Source organism: Hippocampus bargibanti, linkage group LG04 (assembly GCF_051943395.1).
Source record: "Hippocampus bargibanti isolate YZ-2025 linkage group LG04, ASM5194339v1, whole genome shotgun sequence".
In the NCBI taxonomy this organism is placed as follows: domain Eukaryota; kingdom Metazoa; phylum Chordata; class Actinopteri; order Syngnathiformes; family Syngnathidae; genus Hippocampus; species Hippocampus bargibanti.
Window position 1 is genome coordinate 7,908,487 of NC_142737.1, and position 19,923 is coordinate 7,928,409.

The 19,923-nt window shown below is 39.8% G+C and overlaps 1 protein-coding gene across 2 annotated transcripts in view; it reads right to left on the bottom strand.

Moving 5' to 3' along the window:
* The window catches only part of pde4d (phosphodiesterase 4D, cAMP-specific), a 239,740-nt gene that overhangs the window by 133,479 nt on the left and 86,338 nt on the right, over positions 1-19,923 (bottom strand). The window lies entirely within an intron of this gene.

Sequence of the window (19,923 nt, forward strand, 5' to 3'; positions counted from 1 at the left end):
GTCACACTGAAAAGGACACCTGGCACGACCATTCCGTGTCGGGTAATTGTTAAATGTCATTGAATGCTGTTGAACACATTGTATGCTGTTGGATGCAATTGTATGCATTTTGTGCAATGCATGTGTTTGTTTAATCTTGGCGAACTTTTAATCTTGGTTTTCTTTTGATACTTTGTATTTTTTCCATTCAGATGATTTTGATTTTTTACATTTTGTTCCTGCTGACTTTATTTTAATACAATTTCTCAACTAAAACCTCCTGCTCCCTCCTGCCTGCTTTTTGGGATCCGCACCCGCCATCACCACCTTGCAAACGTGACACAATGAATGGTGTATTTTCAAACTTTTTCCATATATAAGGAGTATAAGGAGCACCCAAATAAATGGTGCATTTTCAAACCTTTTCCCTAAATAAGCCACACCTGAGTATCAGGCGCACCCCCAATGAATGGTGTATTTTCAAACCTTTTCCATATATAAGTCGCACCCGGAGTATAAGGAGCACACCCAATGAGTAGTGTATTTTCAAACATTTTCCATATATAAGGTGCACCGGAGTATAAGGAGCACCCCCAATGAATGGTGCATTTTCAAACTTTTCCATATATAAGCCACACCTGAGTATAAGGAGCACCCCCAATGAATGGTGTATTTTCAAACTGTTTCCATAAATAAGCCACACTTGAGTATAAGGTGCACCCCAATGAATGGTGTATTTTCAAACGTTTTCCATATATAAGGCACGCCGGACTATAAGACGCACCCCCAATGAATGTTGTATTTTCAAACTTTTTTTCATAAATAAGCCGCATCAGACTATAAGGTGCACCCCCTATGAATGGTGTATTTTCAAACTTTGTCCATATATAAGGCGCACCGGAGTATAAGGCACACCTTCAATGAATGACAAAAGTTTCCCAAATTCTTCTACAGGGAAAAAATGGCTGCTGACAGTAGTTGCGAGACCTGTTGTGGCTCAATAATACTTCACATATAAGGCGCATCTGCGTATAAGGCACGGGGCCATCAAGGCTTTTGAGTGCGCCTTATACACAGTAACATACAGTACCTGAACGTTTCTGAGCATAAATGACACAAATTCACAAATGCACAATAAGACCAGAGATGGGGTCACGTTTTGTGAAACGCTATTATGCCGCGGCAGTCATCACACAAAATCAAATCCCCCAAGTGTACGGTATCCTGATATTATAGCCAACAAGTAAGCAAAGCTGCAATTGTGTTTTATGGGGGAGGCAAAGGAATGCACATGCTTGATTGTTGGGTTTTCACAAGCAACCTACACAGAGCAGTATCGAAAAGCTACTTCCATTAGTTAATATGCATCAAAAGTTTTTCTTGGGTGATGAAAAAGCGCTGGTCAGACCTCAGGCAATGTTTTCCCTTCCACAAGTGGGCAGCATTTGCCTTTTGTCAATGTTAGCGCTTTTATTACAGCTTCAGCTGTTGTTAAAGTGCTATATAAATCAATGTATTGAATTGTATTTTGTACAGCCACCCCCAGACACATATAACTTAGGAATTAACTCTTTTTCTGATGAAAGAAGAGAGTCTAAAGGTTTCTTACGCTGCATTGAATGTTTATATAGTCCTCAAACTGAATATTCTGTGGGTCCTTCAATTTGAGAAAAAAAATGAAAAAAAACCCTGGCACTGGAGTGGAGACATGTTTGTACATCGTCTGGCAGTGAATGACTGAATATAGAAATGTCAATTCATTACATGTTTTTAGCAGAAGGCTCAGTCCTCAGTCATCACAAATCCACGGGTTCATAGTGATTATATTTCCATTATTTCTCATGGGAACAAAATAACAGCCAAATAGAACACGAACATGACGTGATATTCTTTAATGATGAGGGTTGGGGGGCAGATGAGGACATTACGACATATCAGGGTAAACATCGAGCCATTTACGGTCTATTTCTTCAAACTCCATCTGAAAAACTGACATACAGTGAGACCTCAACTTACAAACACCTTATCTTATAAACTTTTCGTCTTACAAATGTCACATTTATGAAAATTAAACCTTATGATAAGCACTATTTTCATAATACACACCCACCACGGCTGGCGGAGTGATCTTCGGCGGAAGTACACGACCGAACAGCACCAGAGGTTAAGTTACCAACAGTCCTTATGGAAGGTGACTCTCCTTCCAGAAGCCATCAACGACCATCAAAAAGGTGAATAAAACCTTTTTTTACAGCACAGTTTATTTCTTCAATTAAAGTCCTCATGTAATGCGCCTCTCTTTCCAAACAGCAATTCCCTTTGACCTCCAACGCCATTCCATCAAGCCATAAATGACCAACACAAATGTAAATAAAAGTGACTTTATGATACAATGCAGTGTATTTCTTTCATTACAATACAATAGCACATTTATTATACATAGAATAAGGTATGTTGTGTGTAGTTTTAAGGCTTACTTAGTTGAAAAGTATATTTTATGGAATCCCGGGAACGGATTATTCCCATTGTAATGGTTTCCTATGGGAATTTTTTTTTTAGATACACACTTTTCGCCTTACACACTCTGTCTGGGAACCAATTAAGTTCGTAAGTTCAGGTCACACTGTACCACCAAAGAAAGAAAGAAAAAGGACAACCACACTGATTCATCCGCCAAAGCATCCTCATAGTGGACTACAACCCCCTCTAGTGGCTGTAAGCAGAATGTTTATGACATAAGAGCCATTTCGCTGCCATCAATCGAGATGAGAGTATCAATTTTACTACGGCAAGGCAATATAGCAGCATTCTTCTTCATCACGATCGCCATTCGTCTACCAAGCTTGGCCTCCATCGATTCAATCCTGCGACTCCTTGACGGAGAACGCCGGCTTGCGTGAATCAATTCAGCGTAATCACGTTCAACCGCCGCAATGTGGCCGTTAAATCGCCAGGCTCCGGCGTGTTATATCACGGCATCGCTGATTCGGCGAAGCGCAAACTGTGACACATTCGGCCCTGGCAGCTTGCATTGCAGCAATGCCACTTCCCAGACCCCCGTCCCCTCCCTGTCACTCTGCTGTTTCTCTCTCCTCACCGCCTTCACTTCTGCTTCTTTTCCTCTGACCTTTTTTCATTGGAAAAGATTTTCCTCAAGCCCTGAACACGTGACAATGTGTGTAAAACCCCAACACACATACAGACGCGTGCACACACAGACATCAAAATAAATCAGACAAAAGGCAAAAAAAAGAATAATAGTGAGGATTTGTTACAAGTATCCATTCACCAATACTACCCATACGCTACACACCCTTGCCGCACAACTACCATGATTCATTGATTATGCAATCCTGAAGTCCAGAAAGACATACATCAATCTTTTGGGCTCTAAAATAAGCCACCATATTTTTCGGTGTATACGGCGCACCCGAATGCCTTGATTGTTTTTCCAAAAGTTGACCCTTTGCTATATACGCAGGTGCGCTTTATATGGGACATAATATTGAGCCTCAACAGCTCTCGCAACTACTGTCAGCAGCCATTTTCCCATGTAGAAGAAGTAGTGTATAACCCAAACCTCCAATCTCGCTCCTTATTCAGAATCAGAATCAGAATCATCTTTATTGCCAAGTATGTAGAACACACAAGGAATTTGTTTCCGGTAGAACACGCTGCACTAGTATCGTCGTCAAAAAATTGGTACTTTTGGTGTTTTGGTTTATTGTATAAGAATACATTTCATTTATAAGCGCCTTTCAAAACTCTCAAGGACACTTTACAGTTACAGGATATATTTTCTGCGGGTGAGAAGTGGCAGCCACACGCACCAGCGTTCACTCAACCCGGAAGAAACTCAAATAGATAGAAAGCTAGCTAGCTAACAGATACAGTAATAATAATAATAAGAATGCCTTGTGTTTGGAAATATTTTATATATGTATACATTATATTTGGAAAACGTTTTTCATTCATTGAAAGTGCACCTTATAGTCCGGTGCGTCTTATACGTGTATATGTAAAAAGTTTGAAAATACACCATTCATTTGGGGGTGCGCCTTATACACCGCAAAATACGGTACTAAAAAAATCTAAGGCAAAGTTTAATGTTATACAATGGCCAAATCAAACACCCGACCCAAAATCCATTGAGTATGCATTTTGCTGGTGATAAAACAGAATGGAAAATATCCCAGGAGCAAGTAGTACCTGAATCAGAATCAGAATCATCTTTATTGCCAAGTATGTCGAAAACACAAGGAAGTGAGTGACAGAAGAGGCCACTTGAGGCTGCAAGTGACTGCATACAAGTGACAGAGTCATGAAACCTCATGAGGCATCGAACTACTTGAACCAAGCACACTACAGGAAGTTGAGGTACCTGTAGTTTTAATTCAGTCATTTCACAAGAGCACAAGTTAAAGCTGACTGGTGCAAATCAGTTTTAAGGCTCTGGCTCCCCCTAGTGGGCATCTCTGAAATTGATGAATATCAGGAATCTCGTATGCCTTGAATTAACGAACACACTGAACACGAGTAACATTGGGATGGGTTCACTTGCCAGTTAGTCGCAGGGATTAAAGTTTGACCGACAGCCATTCACATCCACAATCCCACCAACACTGAGTGGAATCCTATCCCACTGTCCAACACACGCCAGTAATAATAAATAAAATAATAATAATAATAATAATAATAATAATAATAATAATACATTTCATTCATAAGCGGCTTTCAAAACTCTCACGTTCACTTTACAGTCACAGGATAAGTTTTTCTGTGGGTGAGCTGCGGCAGCCACAAGCGCCAGCGTTCACTCAACCCGGAATAACTCAAATAGATAGAAAGCTAGCTAATAGCAAGCTAATAATAATAATAATAATAATAATAATAATAATAATAATAATTTTTATTTACCAAGCGCTCTTCAAAACTCTCAAGGTCACTTCACAGTTGCAGGACAAGTTAGATAGCTAGCTAGCTAGCTAGCCATGTAGCTAGCAGACAGCAAATAGACGAATGGGATATAGGGTCTGTCCAACAAAAAAAACTTTTGAAAAAATTTAACCGTAACATAAACAAGAATAGAATTTGGTTGTTATATGTGTTTTATGAATAATATTCCGGATGGGAAATGGTGGCATGTACCGGTCTATACAGTATGAAACCTGACTACAATAAATTTGAAACACACCAAAATATGCTATAAACATTTCCACCGTAGAAAATAAATACCTGGGACATTTCAAACATCTATCGCTAATTTGCTCATTAATAAATAGCCACCAAAAAATAAAAACAAAAGTTATTTAAGACATGCAATGGAACTTGTCATTGACCAAACCAAATTGCACTAACCCTTGTTGACCAGTAGAGGGCAGCATTGTTGCAGTAATGTCCTGGACATGGCCCGCAATTCACTCCAGCCCATTGGCTGTTATGACGGGCAGCTCATTTATATGCTTCTAAATTTACACCTTTGCATTCTCACCTAACGCGTGCGTAAAATCACAATAACAATACCCTCAAAATGTCATCACTTTCTCAACACTAAGACAAGATGAGACGAAAAGATATTACATTCCTAGCTGGTTGCAAGTGCTGAAAGAATGCCATTTATTTATAGCTTTAACATTTATGGAGCTTTCACTTAAGATGACTCACAATAAAATGGAGATATCGTCATTGGAGAGAAAAAGCGGGCCGTTTGCGTGTGTGGGTTTTGAACCTCCCAGTGAGGGACAGAAAGATGTGACAAAAGACCTTGAGTGAAGAATCGCTCTCAAAAGACCTCTGGCAAGAATGCAACTTTATTTGGAGGGGAGACACAAACTCGCAATTTCTAATGCTATTTCCAATATTGGATAAAGCATACGTTTGACTTTTATTATTTAGATGCCAACTGCTAGAACTCTGGTCCGCCTTTTCATCCAATAAAGGTAGAAAATTAAACAACTAGGGACAAGTAAACTCGAGTTATCTGCCTATTTTGGAAACTGTGTCTGTGAGGAAGCATGTCTGTAGCATTTAAATAAATTAGTCTCCCCCAAACATTAAATTTCCAAGCCTTGGTGAACATCCAGTGCCACTTTGAAGCAAGGGAAGTGGCTTTCCACAAGTGCCATTCATTTGCAGTTTGGGTGCCGAGGGGAAACACACTAAAGCAAAGTTAAAAGGCAAATGCTGCACTGATACATATATAAGCTGTAATAGCACAATGGCGGACTGTGAAGGCCGGCAAAGCCTTCTCTGCTGGCCTAAAAATAACTGAATCACGGACTGATGTTAATTATATTTTGTCCATGAATTCCAAATTGTCTTTCGGCTTCCTTTCATAACTTTTTCCCTGTTGCGCTGCTTCCAGATGTCTTTTTTCAAATGTTGCCATTTGACCAATCACATTTCAGCCATTATTTGTTACCAGGGTCAGAAATCTACCTGTAAACTATGAATGGCTAGCCAATCATAGTTTGCGAAAACTGCTCTGATCACAAGCCACTAGTGACAAGAGCATACTGGCCAGAGCTAGCACGCAGTATCGATAGCGAGTAAAAAATATATTGTGTTGATAGCAGTTTTGTCAACCCACAATGGCTGAAGGAGTAGAAGAAATAGATTTGGTTACATATTTACTGTGAAAGCCATTTTCAAGATGGACTTTTCAAGACAAAAAATGAACATCATTAAGATAGGTTGGTCAGTTATTCCCTGGCTGATAGCACCCTCTAGTGGAATTGTAGGAAATCACACCAAACTTTTTTTCAGTCTGGATTGATTAAAATGTAGCACTACTGAAAGCCCAGCGATGAAATCCATGGACCGCCACTGGATTAGCATTAGTTTGTTCCTAGCTCCACAAGGCAAAGTCCCATCCAAGTCTGTCACGCACCAGTTGTCGGTGGATACTTGCTCGTGCCTATGATTAAATTAACCTTTATTAGTCCAGGTTGTCTTCTCAAATGTGCTAATTATTTTTATCCTTTTGGGTATTTTAATGAAAGTATGTCACAGACATATTGCGTAACCTACTTTCTCACTTTGCATTCCTACTTGCCTCCTTCACATTGCCAGGTAGAACAGTCCTCATAGCCGGCTAGCACAGCTGCCTCAATGACTCCGAGTGGTCCTGCTGTCCCGCATGGAGTCAATGGGGCAAACCAAGCCCGGAGCGCCGCACCTCCCCCCCCCCCCCCCTTCTGTTTCTAAAAATAAACACAAATGGTGCCAGCAGAGTGCCAGGTCAAGATGTAATTTGTGAATGAGAGCATCACTTGGGGTAAAGAGGTACCGGATTTTGTATATCTAACCTCCAAAAATGCCCCTTGTAACTGTTTAGAAATAGCATCACACACTCATTAATATCTTCAACCATACGTACATTTATAGTTACATGTCCTCGAGCGCGTTAAAAGTCGCTATATGCATTCAAGCTATTATCATCATAATTATAAGTGTTGTTTGTGTGACTGCCAATTGTACATGAGCCTTAGTTCCTGTAAGTTGAACAAAACGTGGCAGACTTGTACTCAGTAAGCATTTACAGCGCAATGTCCATTTTACAAGAGTGTGTGTATATGTGTGAGTGTGTGTGTGTGTGTGTGTGTGTGTGTGTGTGTGTGTGTGTGTGTGTGTGTGTGTGTGTGTGTGTGTGTGTGTGGAGGGGTTGTATGTGTGTGTGTCTCATGACAGATGGCAAACTAACTACCACGCTAGCTAGCCATTTGCTATATATTAGCTGTCGATGAGAAGGTTTCTTCAGCCGTCATCTGTACAATTTTGAAGGTTTCGGACGTTTCGCCTCCTATCCAAGAGGCTTCGTCAGCGAACTAAAGTCTGACTGGTCGTATCGGCCCTATTTATATATCCCTAATGTCCAGGCATGGCGGCGCCAGACAGACGTATATATTAGCTGGCTATCTCGCTGACTATATATAAGCTTTCTATGGATAGCTATTGGCTATCTATCTGCCTCGTTATCTAGCTGGCTAGCTATTACCTATATATTAGCTAGCTTTCTACTTATTTGAGTTACTTCCGGGTTGAGTGAACGTTGGCGCGTGTGGCTGGCGCTGCTCACCCACAGAAAAACTTATCCTGTGACTGTAAAGTGACCTTGAGAGTTTTGAAAGGCGCTTATGAATGAAATGTATTATTATTAAATTACCACAATTATTATGGTACCGGTATCAAAGTCAAGGCCTGCGGGCCAAAACAGGCCCGCCACATAATTTTTTTTCGGCCCGCGAAAGCTAATCAAACTTTAAAATTCTATGACGCTTGCTAAAATCCTAACCAAAATTTCATATTTTTGGATGTAAACCACAATAACAGTCATTTCTCTTGACTTTAGATTTGAAAAGTAGTTATTCATTCATTTGTTGTGCGCTCTATATGTAATATTTGGAGGGGACTAAACATTCTAATGGCTTCCCCAAATTCATAACGGACCTCGAGAGGAAACCGGAACTGCAATGTGGCGTGCGGCAAAAAAATGACTTTGACACCCCTGCCCTATGGCATAATGCTTACCAAAGTGTAAATATTTAAAAATTTTCTTTTTAGCAAAGTACAACATCAATAACTTGCCCTTTTTTTATTAACTCATTCACTTCCAGACGATGTGCAAAAATGTATCCACTCCAGTGCCAGGGCTTTTGTCAATTTCACTCAAATTGCAGGACCCACAGAATATTGAGTTTTAGGACTACATAAACATTCAATAGAGCGTAAGAAACCTTAGACTCTTTTTTTCATCAGAAAAAAGAGATAATTCCTAAATTATATGGGTCTGGAGTTATGAAAGCTTGAAATCAGGGCTGTCCAAAATACAATGCAATACATACATATTGGCTTATAAAGCACTTTCACAACAGCTGAAGCTGGACCAAACCACTAACAAGGGAAAATGGAGTTTTATGACTACATAAACATTCAATACAGAGTCAGAAACCTTAGACTATTTTCTTTTCTCATAAAAAAAACAGTTAAATCCTAAGTTATATGGGTCTGGAGTTATTTGAGCTTGAAATGGGGGAAGCTGGACAAAATACAATACATACATTGATTTATATAGCGTTTTAACAACAGCTGAAGCTATAAGAAAGCTCTAACTTGGACAAAAGGCAAATGCATGGAAGGGAAAACCCTTCCTAGAGGTCTGAACAGCGCTTGATCGGCACCCTCGCAAAAAAAAAAAAAAATAATAATTCGGGAATGGCACTCCACGCCATATTTTCAATTCCCAAATAAATTCAGGAATGGCAGCGAATGAGTAAAGAATGCACAGATGACTGAACAATGGCTGGCCCTATTGTCTGCTCGCTTGAAGCTTAGCAGCAATGTGTTTGTGGACTAGTCCTGAGGCTTTTGTCCTTTGCTAATAACATGTTCTGTGGGACGATGCAAGCAATCATCCCTTGATATTACATCATTGCTCGAGCTTCCCCATAACATATGTATTTATTTGGCAACTGAATTATTACATAGAATTTACACTCCGTGTTACTTTTTCCCTTTGTGAGAAAATCCTTTGTTAAAAAAAATGACAAATGACATTCAATGATGACGTGTTTGCTAACTAAAGCTGCATCATCTCCTGAATCTAGAGGTGGAATAACTACTATATTGATCATAAATCTCTCAGATATGGCCTGACACATTGTTGAGAGGCTATTGCAATTTCGGAGGCATTACGAGTCAGGGGCAGAGTGCCTTCCACGGAATAATGACTCAGAAAGCCGAATTTCGGGGGAGTCCTGCCTGTTGAGGAAAGAAGTAATATTACAGACGCCTGGCAGGGATCCATTGGCACACTGCTTTGATTAAAAGTGTGCATGCAGCATGGCAACAAGCCTGTGCGTTTTGTTGTTGTTTTTTTGCTTGTGCATTTGTTGCACAGGTGCATGTGTTTTTTTTATTTGCAAAACAAAAAATGGACAAGGTGGGAAGGAAGAGAAGAAGGTATGGGAGATAAATGAGCAAGAACAGCTTGCCAAGTCCGACAGGAGCTGAGAGCGGCCGGTAACAGACGGCGGGTGAAAGCAAACGGATGAATAAGAAGGAGCGCACGGATGAGGAATACATACACATAAATGAGGGTGAGGGGAGGAGGAGGAAGGAAGTTGAGGGCAGCGCCGCAAATAGCCGCCAGCTACTGTCATGACGGTCCCAAGGAAAAAAAAGGAAGCTGGCTTTCCAGACCCCATCTGTTCGTGCATATCGGAAATCTCTTAGCATCATTGGAAAAAAAGTGGAATTTGTTTACCGTATTTTCTGGTGTATCAGGCGCACCCCCAATAAATGGTGTACAGTGAGACCTCAACTTACAAACACCTTATCTTACAAACTTTTCGTCTTACAAACGTCAAATTTCTGAAAATTAAACCTTATAATAAGCACCATTTTCATAATACACACCCACCACGGCTGGCGGAGTGATCTTCGGCGGAAGCACATGACCGAACAGCACCAGAGGTTAAGTTACCAACAGTCCTTATGGAAGGTGACTCTCCTTCCATAAGCCATCAACGACCATCAAAAAGGTAAATAAAACTTTATTTTACAGCACAGTTTATTTCTTTAATTACAGTTCTCATGTAATGCGCCTCTCTTTCCAAACAGCAATTCCCTTTGACCTTCAACGCCATTCCATCAAGACATAAATGACCATCACAAATGTAAATAAAGTGACTTTATGATACAATGCAGTGTATTTCTTTCATTACAATACAATAGCACATTTATTATACACAGAATTAGGTATGTTGTGTGTAGTTTTAAGGCTTATTTAGTTGAAAAGTATATTTTACGGAAACCCGGAAACTGATTATTCCCATTTTAATGGTTTCCTATGGGATTTTTTTTTTGAGATACACACTTCGCCTTACACATTCTGTCTAGGAACCAATTAAGTTCGTAAGTTGAGGTCTCACTGTATTTTCAAACATTTTCCGTATACAGTGATACCTCAGCTTACGAACGCTTTAGGTCACGAACTTTTAATAGTTTCTTATGGGAAATAAATGTTTGGAAGATGAACTGTTCATCTTACACACACTTTCTGGGAACCAATTAAGTTCATAAGCAGAGGTTTCACTGTATAAGGCGCACCGGACTATAAGGTGCACCGTCAATGAATGAAAAAAGTTTTCCCAATATAATATATGACTATAGAAGGTTTTCCAAATATAAGGCGCACCACATTATTAGGCGCTACGGTAGAGGCAGGGGGAATGGAGTCGGTGGTATAAGGCTGGGGGGAAATGGAGTCATGTATAAGACGCACCTGTGTATAAGGCGCAGGGTCATCTGTTCAAGAAAATCTAAGCTTTTGGGTGCGCCTTATACCCCGGAAAATACAGTAATCTTGTTTTGTAATGTCATTCATTGACTTAGCCAATGATTCTTTGAGGCTAACTATGTGGAAAATCATAATCAAGTGGAACCTGATTTTTTGTATGCCTTAAAAAATAAAAATAAAAAACTAAAAGTCATGATAGTTGGTGACAGTCTAGCTAGCAGTAGGGATTGAACCATTCGATCACAGTGTATGCAGACTTCCACGACCATGTTCTTTTCCACACAAAATGAACAAGAAATAATGAAGTGCTGCAGTGTGACGGAGGAAGGCATGCGGAGAGAGGTCACGCTAAGATCACGTGTGAATGAATCCCCTTCAGTGTCACAGACCGTGTATGTGACCCATTTTCGTTCTCCTATGCTGTCCGTACTCGTGTATGTGAAGCATGTGTTGAATAAGGTGACGGTAAAATGAAGTCTACTTTCAGCACACAGATTCATTGCAGGCGTGCCAGCACGTGAGCCAATTTCTGTGCACGTCCTGCTCATAGTGCAGAAGTGCAGGGGTTCCATTATGGTTCTGGCCTTCCTGTACTGGGAATTTGCATGTTCTCCTTGTTCCAGCATGGGTTTTTTTCTGGGTACTCGGTGTCACGATTTGTAAAGTGGCGGTGGTGGACCCTGAAAAAGCAAGCAGCATGGAGGAAAAGGGTGTAATTTGACAAATTGTATTATATAAAGTCAGCAGGAAAAACATCTCAAACAACAAAGTCATCAGAACAGAAAAGTCCAAAGTAGCAAACAAAACCATGAGTAAAACATGACAAGATGAAACAAACCTGACAGGGTGAAACAAACAATGACCAGACACTCAATGGTCGTGCCGGGACTCATTTTATGTGACACTTAAGTTTCTTCGCACAATCCCAAAAAAACATATATTTTTTTATATAAAACAAGTACATTGTCTTTAAAAATGCTAAATAGCAAGTGATCATGAAATGTCAATGTATATATCCATTTCTTGATACTGCTTACAACAAAAAAATGCAACCCCCACAAATAATAAAAAAATAACTTCAATCAAAGCGATAAGAGCTCATTTAATCAGACGGAAATGTCAACTAGAGGAGACATTTCCAAAATCCAGTCAAGTTGCCTTTAATTTGGTTTCATTATGATCTCACCAAATTAAAACAAACAATCAAACAAACAAATAAATGGGTAAATACATAGATAGCTCGATAAATAGATCGATAGAGAGCTAGCTCGATAGATACCTGAGGCTCGCTTGATAGATAGCTAGATAGCTAGCTTGATAGATAGCGCAATAGATAGCTTGCTCGATAGAGAGCTAGATAGCTAGGTTGATAGATAGATAGCTCATTCGATACATAGCTAGATAGAGAGCGATGGCAAAAAAAAACCTGTCTCTTGGGCTTTGCGCTTTGAGCCATGAGCGGAATACAAGAAAACAGTTAGGGAACTCTAGGGACTTCTTTCTGAGATGTGAAATCAAGGCTAAACAGCGATGCCTTCAACATACATGTTCTCGCTCACGGCAACGTGAAACACGGACTCTGAAGAAAAATACTTCATCTCAGCTATGTGAAAATACATATATAAATATATAATAAAAGTAAAGTATCTCTGAGCCTTAGAACTATTTCTGAAGATGTAAATTGCTACGTAAGCTTTTCACAAGCTAGCTACCAAACAGTTGGAAAGCTAGCTGCCTCAGGATAGAACATTTGAAGTGATAGTTCATCTAAATGGTAGTACACAGCATTACTGTATAAATTGAAGTTATAATTGACCAAAATAAAAATAAGCACTTTTAGCTCACAATGTGGCCACAAAAGATAAATGGACAGAGAAAGTGGTCGAAAAAAGGATGGTTGGATGGGTAACTCAGATTGTGGCTCAGTCCAGTAAATAGTCTTCTTATCGCTGCACACATTCCCACTTCCCACTCTCGCCACCTCTGTTTATGTATTTATATGTGTTTAAATTATGAAATTTGTGACGATTGACAGATGACAACCTTGAGGGACCTTAACAATTTTGGGAATGATGTTTGAGTCTGTCCTGCTTTCTGTATGACCCAAATGATTTTAGCAAAATTAATCTGTTGACGTGTGCCATCATATTTTTATTTTCTTTTAATCGGCAAACCAAATTGCAAGTGAACACTGCCACTGTCGCTTGTTTTTGAAGAAAAAAAAAAAAACAAGCATCCTTGAGTAGCAAATTGTCCACCAGGGAATTAAATGAGAAAAAAAAAGTCTCAAACATGATTCGGCCTTTTTTTCTTCGCTTTTGTTCCAGGTGGGCAAATGAGTGCGTGCTTCCGCTTGAGCAGAGTACATCAAGTGAAGAACCCAGGAGACTGTTTCATGTTGTTTCAAGCGAGGGACCGCATGTGGCAGAGACTATGATGATGGACTCATGCTGATCCTGCCTGGACATTGAGATATCCGCATGGGAGCAGATTAAATGGAGTTATGGCTTTACTCGATTTGTTTTTATTTATACACCACAATCTGCCAAACAAATTAACATATCCGAACACAGAGCAGACAGATTTTTACATGGTGCCTATCATCATCATAACCCCTTTCCCCTTTCTGAAAAAAAGGACAAAGGCATGAGTCATGCTTTTGTCACAAAGCTTCGGTATTCCCTCGCATTGCATGGGGGATAAAGCAAACTGGATGGATGGATGGATGAATGATAGATAGATAGATAGATAGATAGATAGATAGATAGATAGATAGATAGATAGATAGATAGATAGATAGATAGATAGATAGATAGATAGATAGATAGATAGATAGATAGATAGATAGATAGATAGATAGATAGATTACTGTATTTATTCGAGTGTAACGCGAATTTTTTTTTTACCGAAAAAAAGAACTCAAAGTTTGGGTGCGCGTTTTAAACAAGGCCAGAGGGAAAAAAAAATCTCAAAAATATTTAATGCTTTGTCCCTTCCAGGGGGGGGGGGCAGCATTTCCATGGCTATTCTCCCTTTCATTTTCGATTCTCAGAAAGATCACACGCATTCCTTTTTTTGGATTGTGTATTACCATTTGTTTAGCTACGCTCTCGCCCACACTGAAATGTGAAGTAAGCATTGCTATTTTGCATAATTACCAATATCCAGAGTTTCGATTCAGTGTTCTTCATATTTTAATTGATATATTGTTACTGAGCCGAGAAAAAGTGAAACTAAATTTTATACAGATTTTTAATTGAAAATTAGGGGTGCACATTATACACGTGTGCGCGTTATACTCGAATAAATACGCTAACTCATTCACTGCCAGACGATGTGCAAAAATGTGTCCACTCCAGTGCCATGGTTTTTGTCATTTTCACTCAAATTGCAGGATCCACAGAATATAGAGTTTTAGGACTACATAAACATTCAATGCAGCGTAAGAAAGATTACTCTATTTAATTACTAATTTATATGGGTCTGGAGTTACTTGAGCTTGAAATTGGGGGCGGCTGTACAAAACACAATACAATACATTGATTTATTGAGAGAGATTAGACAGAATAAGAAGTTATCACATTTAAAAGTTTCATGCTGTTATATGCTAAATCAACATGTGTGACTCGATTGAAGCACAGACAACCTGGGGTCAATCAGGTCAACAGACACAGCGAATTAAACTGTCAGCTTCATCTCGGAGATCTGGCCTTGCACAGAATTTAGGACTTGGGATACTCCTTTATCACCGAAGTTATTTACGACTTGAACATCCTGCACAGGAAGAGCTCATTAGCCAGGTTACAAATTTATCAGCATATGGAAAAGACAATGTTTTATTGCTTGCAGCTGTTGGGGCTCAGAACGTTCCAGGGGTGTGGTATTATAATCATGAAAACTAAGTTTTACGAATGTATCACTTACATTTGCATATACACTCAATAAATAGCTTGGCAGAGGGCTGCAGAATTCAGACGTCTGTCATGAATGACTGTGTTTCCTGCCGGCAGTAAAGACAATCTTTCTGGTTCAGTCCACAGTGTCTGACTGTCATATCCCTGACATTTATTTTAACAACAGCGCTAACATGGACAACAAGCAAACGCTGCCCCCTCGTGAATATATATATATATATATATATATATATATATATATATATATATATATATATATATAGTTTATTTTGGCTAAGAAAATATACAGCCAGAGTGTATTTTGCCTCAATCCAGGTGTGGTGTTATAATTAATTATATGAGGAAGGAAAATCAAACATTTTTATTGAATAATTAGAAGAGACATCCATCGACTTGACACACTCACTACATGATAAATGTGATCTGCGGTGGAAAAAAAAGTATCCCTCTCTGACCTCATCTTGTGCTTCTAATTTAATACGGTATACAAGAAACCGCCGTCAGTGACAGAGGCGTGACTCACAAGGCGTCAATCATTTGTAACCCACTCACTAATTACCAAGTCTGTCGAAACTAATGTGATTAGGATATCTTCATGAAGTATTTTTTTTTTTTATTTAATGCAGAAAAAAAAATCATTCCTATCCATGTCAAGCTATTGGTAAAAATAGACCGGATCATTCTTGTCAAATGCAATGGGGGAGTTTTCAATTAATCGGAAGGCCGCGCCAGTGAAACATATTTCTCTGCCATCATCAGTTCTACTACAAGAGACCCAATTCCATTTACAATAACAGCCCGGAGACACGGAATTTAATTCAACTCAAAGGAACGTTTTTTGCAGCGCTGCACCTGTGCATCGGTGAGCTTTTGCCTTTTCAAACGCAGCTGCCCAGCTATACAAAGTGTGCTGAGCTCTCTCAGCAACTCCTATGGGCCTCCCAATCATCCGCACTCTAGTCCATCATCTCATTTTGTAATCTTTTTTTTTTTTTGATGGGGAGTAATTTGGGGTACCTTATTATAAACCACAACCACTACATTTTTTTTTAGGAAAAAACATTTTGTAAACATAAGCCACACCTGTGTATAAGCCACAGGTATCCATATTGATGGGAGATAGACAGAGGTTTAAATGTTTAATAACTTAAAGGACAACCGACGTCTCCGGAAGTTGTGTCCATAATTTGTAAAATCGCTTCAAATGACTTCTACTCAGTGTATTTTACAAAGATTCCACCGCATATAGCTATATTTAACATTTTAAGACTTGCGCTGAATATTCCAGAAGTCTTGTTTTTGACTCGTTGACTATGTTGTTTGTCACTGAAGGAACGCCCCTGACCGAAAAAAGGACACATTGTAGCAGTCCTTCCATCACGTCAATGCATTTTGCTGTATTTTGTTTGGTCTGAAAACTTCGTGTAGCACCAAAAAGAGGCAGAAAATAGTGACACAGCTCAGTGTAAGGAATTAACACACACACACACACACACACACACACACACACACACACACACACACACACACACACACACACACACATTTCATTTAGAATGGCGAGATAGCGATATAGCTCGATAGCAAGATAAAGGCGAACAAAGCAGTACCTTTCCCGACTACCGCTTTGTTTTAAAATGAAAAGAAAAATAATCATCGCTTGCCGTGACACTTGGTTAACAACTCGCTTGATTTCGTGTTAACTTTCACAACAATGTGCAATATCCTTTTAGGTGTTCATTAATTATAAATTTGCTATTGTCGCGATGAGTAAAGCCACTTGCAACAGGAAGCTATCAACAGGAATTAGCAGTCGCTGGCGTTCCGTCGTAGCACAAATTGGATTTTATAAACAACCCAACACACGAGGGCTTAAAGGAAATGGACTCAGTTGCTCTGAGGTTCCCTTGTCAAAGCCATGAAAGTGATCAAGGATGCCGTTTCACTCGACCCTTGATCGGCCACATCCCTTAGCACTTAGCATGAAAGGCTCTCTATTCAGTCCCCGGGGAAGTCTGAGTGGTCACCCACGGACACACAAATAAAGCGCGAGCTACAGCCTGAGAGACTTTCTTTTCCAGAGTTCCTGACATGATCAAATAGAAAGCCGAGATGGCCGTATGGAGGTTTAGCTTTAAGTGCAAGTTGGGCTTTGAAACTTTACAGAAAGAGAAGTTGTGTTCACGGAGGGGAGTCTTTTGGATCTACTTGCTTTTTCCAAGATTGGGACTCAAGAGAAGCTTTTTGGGTTTCTTCTGCTGTAAAGCCATGATGCTTTTTAGCATCTTCGCACCATTTCAAACAACAAGGGACATGCACTTCCCGTCATTCTGCTCTACAGCCCATTAAGTCAACCATGTACAGTATATATGCATTATCGAAAAGCCATCACTTATTCATGCCATCCGTTTAGAGTCCATTTTATGGGTTTTGCACCCCGGCAAACATGTTATAAATGTCTGTTTGAAAGGATTGTTCCATAATGTTATTCTTCTCAGGCCCGAGGGGCATCGCATTTAACACGCCTAATCATTTTTTTATGAATCCAGCTACAGCATAAAATTAATTCTAGGTTTTATGGAGCCGAAAAATCTGAACTGGAGCCTTTCCATATTTCAGTTGACTGTGCATGAATTACTCGTCTCATTTTGCAGGGTGGAAGATTGATGACTTGGTCCAAATGCTCAAACTATATGAGGTGAGGGCTTGATACTGACTGTATATTTAAAACCTAATAGCGACATGCGTGCACATATAGAATCTTAGATTGATCGAGCACCCTGTTCCTATTAAAGGTAATGGATTTTGAGACGTGGTGTTGATTTATACTAAAGTGAGGAGCCTAATGGAGAAAAAGTGTTTATTAGGGAGAAGTTTTATTATGTGTACAATTTCAGAGGAGGGATATATGTGCCATCCCTTCGTATGTAGTCATTTGCAGGGAGTACCGAACAATTGGAGAGGAGGCCTTTCACAAAAACCTTTCAAACTCAACCGCAGGGTGAATCAGGCGAGCATTAATGGAAAGTCATTTAGCAGAGAGGAGGCTTTAGTTTGAATAATGTCATTCCACATATTCAATTGCCATACAGTGACACCTCGGCTTACGAACGCTTTCGCTCGCAACTTTTCACCTCACGAACATTAAATTCGGGAGCAAACAACACAGCGCCACGGTGGCTGGCGGACTAGTTTTCCACACCCCCTTTCTTTGAGTACAGACATGCTTTGTTATCGAGTGGAGCACCTTTGCTTTATGGGACCAAAAAAGACCCCACCACGGGCTAGTGTTAAGCCGAAGAGGACACAAAAGAAAATTACGGGCGAGAAGAAGAAGGAGATAACCATAAAACACGAACAAGGTGTGTGTTTGTGTGACTTAGCGTCCCAGTATCAGTATGCTAAGTCGACCATTGCTACGTGTGGCTAAGGGTGTTTCTGTGTTGTCTAAGCAACGGTCCCAGGCAATAGAGGAGGTTGAAAAACTTCAGTTGATTTGGATTAACGAAAAGCAGCTAGCAGAGGACATTGTGAGTGACGGTATTATCAGGGAGAAAGCACGGCAACTTCCCTCGGAAATCATCAAGAGGCAACTACATCAACGACCATCACAAAGGTAAATAAAACGACTATTATACAGTGCAGTTTATTTCTTTAATTACAATCCAATAGCAATTTTAGTACACATAAATAAGGTATATTTTGTGTAGTTTTAAGGCTTATTTAGTAGATAATTATGTTTTATGGAAACCTGGGAATGGATTATTCTCATTTTTAATGGTTTCTTATGGTAAATAAATGTTTGGCAGACAAACTTTTCGCCTTACACACACTTTCTGGGAACCAAAAGAGGCTTGTTGGCAACTATCCCAGCTGTCTTTGGGCAGTAGGCAGGGGACATCCTGGATCAGTTGCCAGCCAATCATAGGGCACACTAACTTTTCAAACCATCCTCTGCTTGCTTTAAAATCATACTCATCAGGATCAATGCTACGAGCTTTTTTCCCCAAATGTTTCTGCATTTTCTTTAATGCAATCGTGTATTGGCTGACTCCTACCAACTGCTTCTCATTGATGAAAATAAGCAAGGTTTTCTACTTCATATATTTGTGGCCTTTGTTTACTGAACAGGTGAGATCCTTTAGCCAGATCACTGACGTTCTATTGTCTTTCTTTTTTGGGATGCTTTGGATCTCAAGGTTGTAAGATAATTAAGGCACAGTGAATCACTATTTTCCATAAATACAGAAACTCAAATGTATGTCATTTTTGAGGATGAGCACCTCTTGACGACATGACTGAATTCCCTGGTGTCTAACTTGCTTCCTCGCGAGCATGTTTGCTTGCATTGCGGGGTGGTTTTAGTACTCTCTAACGGTAAGAATGTCAAGGGAATTTGCTTTGCGGCTCACTCTTGAGATGTCCCACATTTGTGCTGCCACTTGAATGCATGCAGGCAGACACATTTCACCTTCTTTCTCCTTGAAAGCGTTCGCATGCGTCCCCCGGGGTCTTGTTAATCGCAAACACCTTTGTGCGACGCGCTAGCTAAAGCACGCGGCGACCTTCCAACAGCTAATGTGAAGATCATTGGGGAGTCTATCAATGGTGACAAAGCAAGAATTTCTAGCCATAAACAGTGAACATTATGATGGTTGGCCACAATGGAGCCATTTAGCGGACGTCAAAGTGCTCCAAGCTAGCATAACGCAATTAATAACCACAGTAAAG